Genomic DNA, 12,851 nt, shown 5'->3' on the forward strand with positions numbered 1-12,851 from the left:
CCCTCTTCAGGTCTCTCAAAAAACATAGAACACACTTACTTCTTCTCTGGGTTTGCACAAGATTTCTAAATTCTTTGTATCATCCAATTCCTAAGCTGACAAATAATTCACTATTTGCTTTCACTTACAGCACTCCTTTCGCCACCAAATAAAACCACTCACTGATCAAATAATTGTAAGGAACAGACTCTTCTGGCAAAATATCCCCGAGCGATAGACGCTGGGTGATTATCGCTCTAGCGATCATCGATTAGCGATAGACGCACCAGCCGCTTCTGGCAAAACAGGCCTTTACAGTACTACAACGTGATAACAGCACTGTGACAGTGACTTTCTGGCACGGCCTGGATCTTTCTGGAGAAAGGGGCTTGGCACTACGCCTCGCTGTTTACATATTACGTACTTATATTTTAGCCCTGTATTATTTTATGGAACAGTTTCGGTTAATCTGGGTTTCGGTTAACCCACATTTGGTTAAGTGGGGTTCTAAGAATAATCTTTTGGAATCTATAGTTGGAACAAGACAGCTGTTTACCTGATAGATATTTGTTTGCTTAGCAGTGAGAGGTCGACAAGTCGCCAACCCAGTGGCTTGTAGCACAAGTTAGACAGAGTGAGCTCGCTAAACTCCTTGCGGTAGAGCAACACTCGCTCAAACCTGATCTCTTTTGGCTCATATTCAAACTCTGGTTTTATTCCAATGCAAGACATCTGTAACATAAAAATATCAAACCTGAAATAAACTTACCAAACTACTCTTGTTTTGTTATATAATTAATATAATTGATAACTCTACAGTAAGGGGTTGATTCAGAGATGTGTTTAAAAAAAAAGAATAATAATATCATGTGCAGATAGGTATTAATATGATCTCAGAAAATACTTCCTGGCAATACATTTAATTTTGGCAATGACAATCTTCAAACACTCCGAGAACTGTACAAAGAATCGGACATTGTAGCCATAGTGAAGAGTAGACGACTGAGATGGGCAGGCCATGTAGAAAGAAGGGAAGAAGAAAGTATGCTTAAGAAGATGCCAATGGACAACCACGAGGCACTCGCCCGCTAGGAAGACCGAAGTTGAGATGGAGAGACCAAGTCCAGAAAGACCTACACAGAGTGGGGGCATCTCTTGACATGGCGGCAGACCGGCAGCAGTGGAGGCAACTTGTTGGCGAGGCCATAAACCTTCTTAGGTTTGAGTGGCCAAGGAGGTAAGGTAAGGTAATGTTCAAACACTATTCTAAAACTGATGCTTTAACTCATATTACAATAATAATAATAGGTTCAGCACTTTGTACTAGGTATATCTGGCACAAATGATTAAAGAATACATGCTTGACAGCGCAGTTAATACAGTAGAGTAATTGTTTGCTAAATAGATCACCTCACTTTATTCTACACACATGTTCGGCTTCAAATACACACTGTAAAAGCCGTTACTGTACCTCAATAACACCAGGATTGGAGTTGTTTGCTATGGAGTATACCAGAGATGCCTTGTGTTTTCCAACAACTGTTGGACAAGCATACACTTCCAGGGCTTTTGTTTCTCCTGGCTGTAATAAATAAAATACAAGACTTTTAAGTTACAACAATAGATACTTAGATTATACAACAACAAAAAATATTGTAAGTAACAGTTAAGAGGATAAAATACTACGTAAAATTTACTAAACCTTCACGTTTTACACAATTAGTGCTTTAAGTTGTCTAATCAAATGCTGAGATTAATTACTTGCATTATTCAAATTTATTTTTTAAGAAATATTTGGGATTAAAAGCGTAAAAATTCTACCAAACTTACAAGAATGTGAAGTTGGTTGGACTTGAAACCAAATGCAAAGTTTTCCCGGCGGTTTTCCACATTCACAAAGGCAAAATCCATTTCAACATTAACAGCAGAAATATTTGTGAAGTAAAAGTTTGTAGTTAGATCATTTGTCCTGAGGAAGAAAATTAAATCAAATAGTGATATTACTTTACATTATAATGAACAAATTTACTTGGCTAGGGCTAATATACCGTATATGATTGTGAAAAAATCTTTTTCATATAGAAACTTTTTTTACTCCAAAGCTAGGAATCATAAAAAATTGTACACTCTTTAGGGTGACAACATAGTGGAGCGGCGAGGCTAGATTGTAGCGGAGAGTGTAGCTGAGAGTTTTTTGTACCTAAATACACATAGTGGAGCGACGACGGTAGCGAGAGAGAGAGAGGGAGAGAGAGCTATAAGAGTTTCTATATTATAGTAGTTATGAATATATACGTTAAACCTAATCCATCTATCTAAATAATAAAAATTGCATAATACAAAAAAATACATTGGAAAAAAACTGTGTATGGAAAAATTGTGTATAAAATGTATCAGTTTTCAACAAGAATAATTACACAATATCATATTATTCATTGTAATAAAACAATTCCTTGTCCCAAACAGGACACCGTTCACAAACTGACGAAATAAAACTATATTTATATAGTCACATTGGCTAATGAGGCTCAACTCTCGACCAAACCCTCAAGGTAAAAATATGTGGGTGCGGAGAGGCTAGCGTGTAGACGTGGGTACCTACTCCATTATGTTTTGGTTCACCTACATACATGTATGATTTAAAACCTGCTTAGCTATGCTCTCCGCTACACTCTACCCTCGCCAATTCACTATGTTTTCAACCATAGTCATGTATGCAGACAACCTGATGGAGAGAGCAAAAGGACTTGAGAATAGCTCCAAAAATATTGGTTGTAGAAGACATATGTAACTGGTAACTGAAAGTCACATATTTAATTTGATATATATTAGTTGTCTCTATAACAAGTACTCTACTGTGAAAGGCCAATTGTTTGAAAAAAAAATACACTTATAAAAATAAAACTGTACCGTCTCCATTATTTACCTTCATTTACTCTCCCACCTAAATTTGACACAAGATTAAGAAGAGAGTAACCCAGAAAAAGTGAAAATTGTATGCACGTAAAAAATAATATTTAACATAAATATTATGGAAAACCCATTGAAAATCCAAGCTACAATCAGGTTGAATTCCAAAAAAATCATACAATACATAAGATAGTGTAAGTTAAAAATAAGAATAGATTATACAATGGTAAAAGCAAGCAATTTAAAAATTAATGATGGTCAATCAATGCAGTTTTAAAATTAAATATTATTTACCTGTCTTTATTTGCAGGTGTAGCAAAGACCGGACCAAAGTAAAATATCTTCTCATTGTTTAAGAAAACACACTGACTTATAGATGTTGGACTCAGTGAATCTATAACCTAAAAAAAAACATGTAAAAAATGTACTACAGCAGGTAAATTGGTACATTATACAGTATTAATTTAAGCTAACATTATAAGAAGTTGTACGAGCAAACGGCCCTAACTTAAAAACAACCCCCTTATGACAGAAGATGCTGGTGATATGTGTACCAACAGGATCAGTAGCACCGGAGGACCTAAGTAAGTCTAATCAGGAGGTGTCTAAGGAAACAGTAGGCATTATTCATGGCCACTGGGTCTTGTGTGGGCAATTGAACAAGATGTAAATTACAGTTTAGAGCCTCATGTGCAGGCAATGCAATGAGGAGAAGAAAAAATACTTCTACGTGTTGTTCAAAAGCCCAGCCCAGTTGGGCAATCGTAAAAGGTCCCTTGGAATAACCTTATGGAATCTACGAGATGATGAGGGAACAAGTGAAACAAAATTTCTAATTTAATAAAGAATCTAGTGTTAGAAGACCATGAAGGATACGTCCGTGTTGTGAGGGTGCACAGTAAGTTGGTTACTTATGTTAAAAAAGTCAGGCCCTCTAACTGAAAAAATCGCTCAAAAGAGGCTTTCATTGAAAACCCTTTTTGAGCGATTTTTCCAGTGTGATTAACATAATACTTTAATACTTTTCGATGAATTGGCGACCATACAAAGTAGATATTTTAAGCCAAGTATGAATGGAGATGAGTGTAGGATGAGTGGTGTGATCTTGTAATCTTGTTAGTGACTAAGGCCGACATATTCCTTAGACCCAGCTGTCAATTAAAAGCCCATACAGCTAATGGCAACTAAGGGACCTTCAGTTTATAGTGGAATCCGAGCCACATTTTTGCCTTGGTATATACAAATTGGTCTAATTATCAGGATAGTACTGCGGATAGTCGTATGTGATTAAAATTATGTTAATGGTGATGAAAATCACAGTTAGGTGTGTCAGACACAATTGCCTTTACAGATTCACAAAAACCAAGTTAGTGAGATGGTACTATACTGTGCTATTTAGACATACCTTCTCAAACATGGCAGCAGGGTGAGTGTCAACATGTGGTATGTCACACAAAGCCTCTAGTGTCAGATGGTACTGTCTCCTCCATCCTGCCACCTCCAGGTGTAGTGGCTGCTGGTACACTCCCTGTACCTCGGGGTCAAACACTACCTTCCATGATCTCTACTACTCAGACATACCTTCTCAAACATGGCAGCAGGGTGAGTGTCAACATGTGGTATGTCACACACAGCCTCTAGTGTCAGATGGTACTGTCTCCTCCATCCTGCCACCTCCAGGTGTAGTGGCTGCTGGTACACTCCCTGTACCTCAGGGTCAAACACTACCTTCCATGATCTCTACTACTCAGACATACCTTCTCAAACATGGCAGCAGGGTGAGTCTCAACATGTGGTATGTCACACACAGCCTCTAGTGTCAGATGGTACTGTCTCCTCCATCCTGCCACCTCCAGCTGTAGTGGCTGCTGGTACACTCCCTGTACCTCAGGGTCAAACACTACCTTCCATGATCTCTACTACTCAGACATACCTTCTCAAACATGGCAGCAGGGTGAGTGTCAACATGTGGTATGTCACACACAGCCTCTAGTGTCAGATGGTACTGTCTCCTCCATCCTGCCACCTCCAGGTGTAGTGGCTGCTGGTACACTCCCTGTACCTCGGGGTCAAACACTACCTTCCATGATCTCTACTACTCAGACATACCTTCTCAAACATGGCAGCAGGGTGAGTGTCAACATGTGGTATGTCACACACAGCCTCTAGTGTCAGATGGTACTGTCTCCTCCATCCTGCCACCTCCAGCTGTAGTGGCTGCTGGTACACTCCCTGTACCTCAGGGTCAAACACTACCTTCCACGACCTCTACTACTCAGACATACCTTCTCAAACATGGCAGCAGGGTGAGTGTCTACATGTGGTATGTCACACACAGCCTCTAGTGTCAGATGGTACTGTCTCCTCCATCCTGCCACCTCCAGCTGTAGTGGCTGCTGGTACACTCCCTGTACCTCAGGGTCAAACACTACCTTCCACGACCTCTACTACTCAGACATACCTTCTCAAACATGGCAGCAGGGTGAGTGTCTACATGAGGTATGTCACACACAGCCTCTAGTGTCAGATGGTACTGTCTCCTCCATCCTGCCACCTCTAGGTGTAGTGGCTGCTGGTACACTCCCTGTACCTCAGGGTCAAACACTACCTTCCATGATCTCTACTACTCAGACATACCTTCTCAAACATGGCAGCAGGGTGAGTGTCAACATGTGGTATGTCACACACAGCCTCTAGTGTCAGATGGTACTGTCTCCTCCATCCTGCCACCTCCAGCTGTAGTGGCTGCTGGTACACTCCCTGTACCTCAGGGTCAAACACTACCTTCCACGACCTCTGCTCCCCGGGCTTCAGCTCCACTCGGGTTGTAAACACATCTGTTGTTGCTGCAAGTTTTAATTACAAATTAATTGCCACTGCTAATTTCACAAGTGATGAATACATCTAAATATATCAGTTCAATATTATATCCTACTTTATCTGAATATATTAATTCCTCCTAATCGTTTATTGGCTGTAAAGGACTTAACTCATAAGATCACTGATTTAGAAGCTCCAATCTCCCAATTATGTTGAGAAACCTCGTCCATCCGAATCTTTCCAAATAATGCTTCTCTTATTCTATTCGCTGTAGATGTTTTTACTTCGGCATAGGGTCTATTAAGATTACTTGTTATTTCTTATTTAGCTGTCTAACTCTTAAACAAGTTTTCACCCAAGCCTCATACTAGCTACTCTCCTTCATCTACCCTATTTAATATATCTCACTTCCATTGTTTCATTGCCAATGTCTACATTATGAGTACACCGTCCTTTTGGATCAGTTACAGTTCTTCTTAAGTTAACATCATTTTCCTGATTGTTCTATATTACAGACTTAAAAACATTACATTCTACCTTTACATTGATAAACTACCTATGAATTTAATATTCAAGAGGATAGCTTACCTAAAACATTTAATCTAGGCCTACCTAATCTTTCCTAGTATGTTTTTTTTTTCTCTAAGGGAATGTTTTAACTTAACTTACCAATACTAGTTTCTTTCTTTTTGGCCAATGTTGACACTTTTTTAGGAATGGTTTCTGTTTCTGATTCAATTTTTTGTGGAAACGCATCTAAACTTCTACCTTGATTTAATTCCAAATCAATTTCTTCCTAAAAAAATAAATAAAGATTAATTTTAATTTTTTATAAACCCAATAGCACTGTAAAGATTGCTACATTCATTTCATTATTTAAATCATCATCCTATCAAAAACAAAAATATAAAAAAATACTGTATGAGCTGTTCTTATTTAAATAATTTGGATATTTAACACCAATATCAATCACGGCAGTGATGTTTAATTACCTAGGCTCTATAAGCTCCTAGACATTTAATTGTTAATCAGGCAGTTAAGTGACGGGTGAGATTTAACTTTAGACAGTGATTTGTAAAATAAATTTTAAACCAACCTGTGGCCTATCTAATGGATCGACTGATCTTTCTGTATTAACAATATCAGTATTTTCCTCAGGAACGTTTTCATTGGTTTCACTTGTTTGACAATCAAATATGCGGAATGGACGTGTTTGGCCGTTCTGTCTTCTAAAGTCTGGTTTACTCACTGAAGACAGTATTAAGGGATCTGGCATTGATAAGTCCCACCATTCCTTGGTAACATCTGCAAAGAATTTACACATCTAGTTACATTAAAGCAATTAGGTTTAAAGTAGACTCTCTTCAGTTTGGACATAAGATGATTCGAACATATTACTCTTGACTTACTATATTAATGCTGATCTGTTTATAACGGCAAATACAAATAATTCACGCCCTATTTTTCAAGAACTTGGTATCTGAAACGAACTTCAACCAGGACGTGATTGAGCCATGCGAACGAGATCATCTTGAAAATACTGTCATTAATAACCATGAATGAAAATAACCATTAATAATTAAGCTAGCATAATCTAGCATTAATATAAGAGCAATAATAAAGAATCGGTTATCCTTTGTACTATATGTGTTTCATTAGTTGTCATACGTATTTTAATTTAGTTATAAGCACTTCATATACAATAAGACAATTAAACGTTACGGTACTTAAATTATAAATAGTCAAAGGCAAGACAACGTCTGCCGGGTTCAGCTAGTTTCTCTTACTGTTTAGTATGGTACACTTAATGTGGTTTTTAAACTAATCCATTAATTTTGTGTTAACTTCTGATGGTTCAGATAACTAGTTTGGAATAGAGATCAGTTACAAGGTGTCTAAACAAGAGATAGATAATCCACTGAATTTCCCTTTGCTCTACAGTAAAGTCTTTCAGATTAATTATGTTGATTGTAATCAGAAAAATGTATGATTAACATCAGAGAGAAACATAAAATGATTTGAAAAATATTAAAATTTAGAGGTTTGTTTTATTTATATTATTTGGTTCACAAAGTTTAGGCGGTTTGAGAGGAAGCGATTTCATCCCCTGCACTTCACTTTATCTATGAAACAACAGCCAATAGCTCATCAGCTGATCTATAGATTAAGCTAAAAATTGCTAGGGAACCCAAAAAAGCTTCCCCTTAAACCGCCTAAATTTGGTGAAAGGAGAGTTATTATAAATTGTGTTTTTATCTGGTTTTTTATCTTTATCACCTCACTCTTGCGGGAGTTCTCGGAATTAAAAGTTGTAATCCATTGTAAATTGCTCCGCATGTTTGGGGTAGTTTGTTGCACTATATTTTATGACTAACTAGCTGTGTACCCGTTCTACGCACGGGGATCTTATAGTATCAGTTGAAACCTTCTTATATAAAGAACAGTAGTTGGTTTGCATATTTTCAGATATGCTGGCCAAACTATTTATTATACATAACTTCATTTTATGTCGTTTGTTGTTGTTCCGGATCGGTATTACAGGAGATGCATTTCGGCGAAATTAAATCGCCATCATCAGTCCTAATATAAGGTCTTGAGCTTCCCCATTAGGTGCATCTTGGAGTTTTTGAAACACATACACGAACTGTACACTTATACACATAACGAATAAAACATAAATACACGGTAGGCCTACTTTTATTTTTACTATGGACAAGTAGACGCGCGTCGGTCGTGTGCCGAGTCTTGACTGAAAACGCTCATTTAAAAAATGTAAGTTTCCCAGCAATATACAACACTGATTCAAGGTCTATTTCCCGGTTATCAAAACTCAAGAACAATTTTATGCACAAAGAATCTCTATTTTCATTTACTGTTACCCTACAAATTATTGCACTTGCGATTAATTAAATCCGTTATGTATGGAAAAAAGGTTTTTAATCTTAATTGGTTTGGATTTGCTTTCAAAACGTGATCGGAAATGGTTGCGGTATTTGTAAACAACATTCAATGTAAACATATCAGTGACAGCTAGAAGAAATAATCTTGATTTGAACAGCTGTTCGTTATTTCATAGAAGAATATGTGCTAAACATTGGGAGAAAACTTTACAAAAATCGCACAAAATTAGGTTTTTAAACGTCCGTAATTTTATTTACAAAGTGGTGACGCCATATCTTAATGGCTAAAGACAATCTCGCCAATCCAGTGAATGCATTAAAATGATTTGGAACTTGATAGGTACTCTCGTTTTTCAGGAGTAGGCCGCGTAAAATGGCTCTTGGGTCGTAACAGACTGGAAGACAGACAGAAATTTAGATGAGACTTGTTTCGGTTTCTCTAATGTATAACACGTAAAAATAACCTAAAAGTTTATGATTCTGAGCAATGTACAGACAAAACTCTAATTTTATTTATATAGATGCACACAATATTTATGATAATTGATTTGAATTACATATGGTTGGTAGCATGTAAATAAGGTTTTTTTTATAATTCTGCAAGGTAATAATAACAATCTACAGTCTACATTAATTGTACTTACTTTCAGCTTTACATAAATCAGCTTGTGCTCTTATGAAGTTCACTATATCATTACATTCTTGTGGCTTATTTTTTTGAAAAACAATAAAACAGTCAACTCCAACAGACGTGCTGGGATCCTAAAAAGTATAAAATGGATAAGTTTTTTTATATTGTAGAATATGGTTTTTGTCAATATTATTTATTAATTCGCGGGTTGTAATGTGTTAGTTTGACAGTAATTTTGGTACTTTCAGATTACCTATATAATAGCGTATTAAAAAAAAACACAAAAAGTCTGTTGTAGCTGATGTGATGTGTTATATAACATAAGTTTCATAAGGATATTTTTTTAGTTTACATTCACTGTTGTTTGATTTTAATCCAGAATACACCTCTATTATTTTACATATAAATTTTAATTAATGTGTAACTAAGTCAGTGATTTAATCTTTAGCAAATATCATGTCTATAAAACTAAAATGATTATTTGAATACTCACACTGCTATTGTTGTTTTTCCTTAATGTATCTCTACCTTTTCTTGACTGTGGTTTAGACTGCTTCAAGTTGAATAAAGACGATGGTTCGTCCAAACTCTAAAAAAAATTAAAAAAAACTCTTACTCTTAGGCACTAACGGCAAAGAAATAAAATAAAAAAATAAACATTACATTATTAAAATATTCTATTATGAATATATTATAAATTATTTAATTACTACAAATACAAATAACTTTTTTAAGGGTTTAAATTTGGCACTCGAGGCAAAATGAGGCCTGAAAATTAGGGAGATTCAAAGAGTTACTGATTATTGAACCATAACAATTGAACTAAAACTAAACTTACATCAAAATCTGCTTTGTCTTTGTTCCATCGGCTCAGTAGAAATACTAGCTCTTGAAGCTCAATTTCATAGTTTTCAAAAGCTTCTTTGAGTACGGGTTCATCCGCTAAAATAATTTTACACTTTGAAACATGATACTACACTACCAAAGATCTGTTAATCTGTTAAAGATCTGTACAAGTATCTGTTAATTTTAAAGCAATGTTATCAGGTTTTCTGGAACGTAGTAGAACCAGTATTAAACACGGATTTTTCATGAACATGAAAAAAACTAAAAGAAAGAATTTTTACATGAGAAACCATTTTAGTAGTATTAAACTATAAGCAAATAATATTTTTGATATTATTAATCATAGAACAATTTTTTAAACATCATAACTGTAAAACAGTTACTAACCTGATGCTTTTTTCATGGAGGCTTTTTTTATGGACGCTTTTCCCGATTTACTTTTCCTCGCATTACTATTCTGCGTTTTCTCTGACTTTTCTGTCTTCTTGGACTTTTTTGTAGCCGGTGAATTCAAATTTGATTTCTTAACAGACTTTTTAGATCTCTAAAATAAAAATACATAATTAATAACATTAATAGTGTTTGTTGCTGTATTTCTTTTACCATGGTACCCAAACGACTCCATCCTTATCTTTGGAATCAACCTTAACCACCTACTGAGTCTTAACCCTAGGAGTGGCCAATGTTAGAAGTGGGGAATGGCCAACCCATTTTGGCAATTTTGCAGACCTTTTTTTGAAAATTCGTAAAAATTTAACCGTACAAGTAAACCTAGCCAACCTCATATTCATTTTGTTCGGAAAGAACAGGAGAATCTAGAAATAGTAATATCATAATGATTTAGACAGTGTATTTTATCGGTAAAGTGAAAAAAATAAAAAAAATTTGAATTTTTTTTTGAAATTTCAAAAGCGGCCTCGGTAATTTTTTTCTACAGATTTTTTTATGGGAAATTCATTATATACATTTTGTAGACAATCTAATTCCCTACATAGAAATATATAACATGTTAGGAAAATATTTTTTTTTATACGTTTTTGGGGCGAAATATAATGACAAACGGAGAACCGAAAAAATTAAAAACCGTACAGTGTTAGTTTATGTTGTAAAAAATTCTATAATATATGTGTATACTAATAATGATATATACATGTTTGTAAAGCTAATGATGTAAGGAATCAAAAAAAGTCATAAAGTTTATGGTAAAAATAATTTTTTACCTATAAACATACGTATATAAAATAATGTTTTTATATTTTAGCGATTTCTCGAGAAAAAAAATTTGCAGTACTTAGTATACAACTTTTGTGCCAAATTTTTTTACTTCAAACCAACATAATAATCTTGTAGTGTATTCAATTACCTACATAAAAATGTATAACATGTTAGAAATATTTTTTTTGTAGGTACGTAATAGGGACATAATAATACAATAACCGCAAAACCGCAAATAAGTCTAAACTATAGCCTACAGTGTTTGCTTGTGTTGTGAAACATTATGTAGGCTGATATGTAGCCTACATATTTGTAAAGTATTGTATAATAATTAGATTCAAATCAAAAGATAGGTACATTATTTTATTCAATCCATTCTATTTACAAAATTGGTAAACATAAACAATCAATTAATGAACACATGTTTAAAACTATACATCAACTCTCCCCCCTTAGTGTAAGGGAAGTATTTGGTCTGAGTGACGAGTCCAAGTGAGTCCAGTGTCTGTCTTGACTTTAAACATAACATTTCCTGTTCTTGAAATTATTTTCCCTTCCTTCCACTTTACTTTTGAGGAATAATTTCTTACCAGTACTCTCTGTCCCACCTGAAAATTTCTTTTCAGCTTGTGTTCCGACATAGTCTTTTTATTCCATTCAACTTTATCTGCCATCACGTTAAGTTTCGTTCTTATGTCTCTGCCAAACATTAACACATAAGCGGAGAGTCCTGTAGAGTTTGGAGCTTTGCGTAACTGAGTTACGAGAAGATCTATTTTATGCTGCAAGTCTCCCTTGTCTTCACTCATGGCAGCCAATGATTTCTTAACAGTTTGGACAAATCGTTCAGCTTGGCCATTGCTTGATGGGTGAAAAGGTGCACAAGTCCTATGGCAAATTCCATTATTGCTTAGAAACCTTTGAAAAAGTGCACTCGTAAATTGGGAGCCGTTGTCTGTTACTATCATAACTGGCAGTCCAAAAGTTGAAAATAAGTGACTTAAATTTCGAATGCACCAGTCTGAAGAAGTGTTTTTTGTATGTATAACCTCCAACCATTTTGTATGGGCGTCAATAATTATGAAGAAATAATTTCCATTTACGGGTCCACAAAAATCCAAATGTAAGCGATGCCAGGGAGCTGTAGGTTCTTCCCAAGGGTGATGGTTTAATTTAGATGGTTCATTTCTTTTCTGTTTGCATTTGTCACAGTTATTAACCAAGTTTTCAATATCATTATCCAAGTTTTTCCAATATACATAACTTCGCGCCATGGCCTTCATTTTCGACATGCCTAAATGCCCAATGTGTAGTTCCTTGAGAACTTCTTTCTGCAATGTGTTAGGTATTACAACTCGACTACCTCTAAAGATGCAACCTTTATGTAAACTTAAATCATTATTTCGGAAACCAACCTTTTCCAGATTTTCTCCATTTTCTAGTGCTGTAACTATTGTAGCTAGTACAGGGTCTTTCTTTGTATGCTCTGCAAGTGTACATTGTGTGAGAGGAAGAATTGCTATTTGATTCATTTGGAACTTGGAATACAA

This window comes from Macrosteles quadrilineatus, unplaced genomic scaffold (genome assembly GCF_028750875.1).
Source record: "Macrosteles quadrilineatus isolate MER2022 unplaced genomic scaffold, UCM_ALF_1.0 Scaffold_8__2_contigs__length_117827958, whole genome shotgun sequence".
Classification (NCBI taxonomy): Eukaryota; Metazoa; Arthropoda; class Insecta; order Hemiptera; family Cicadellidae; genus Macrosteles; species Macrosteles quadrilineatus.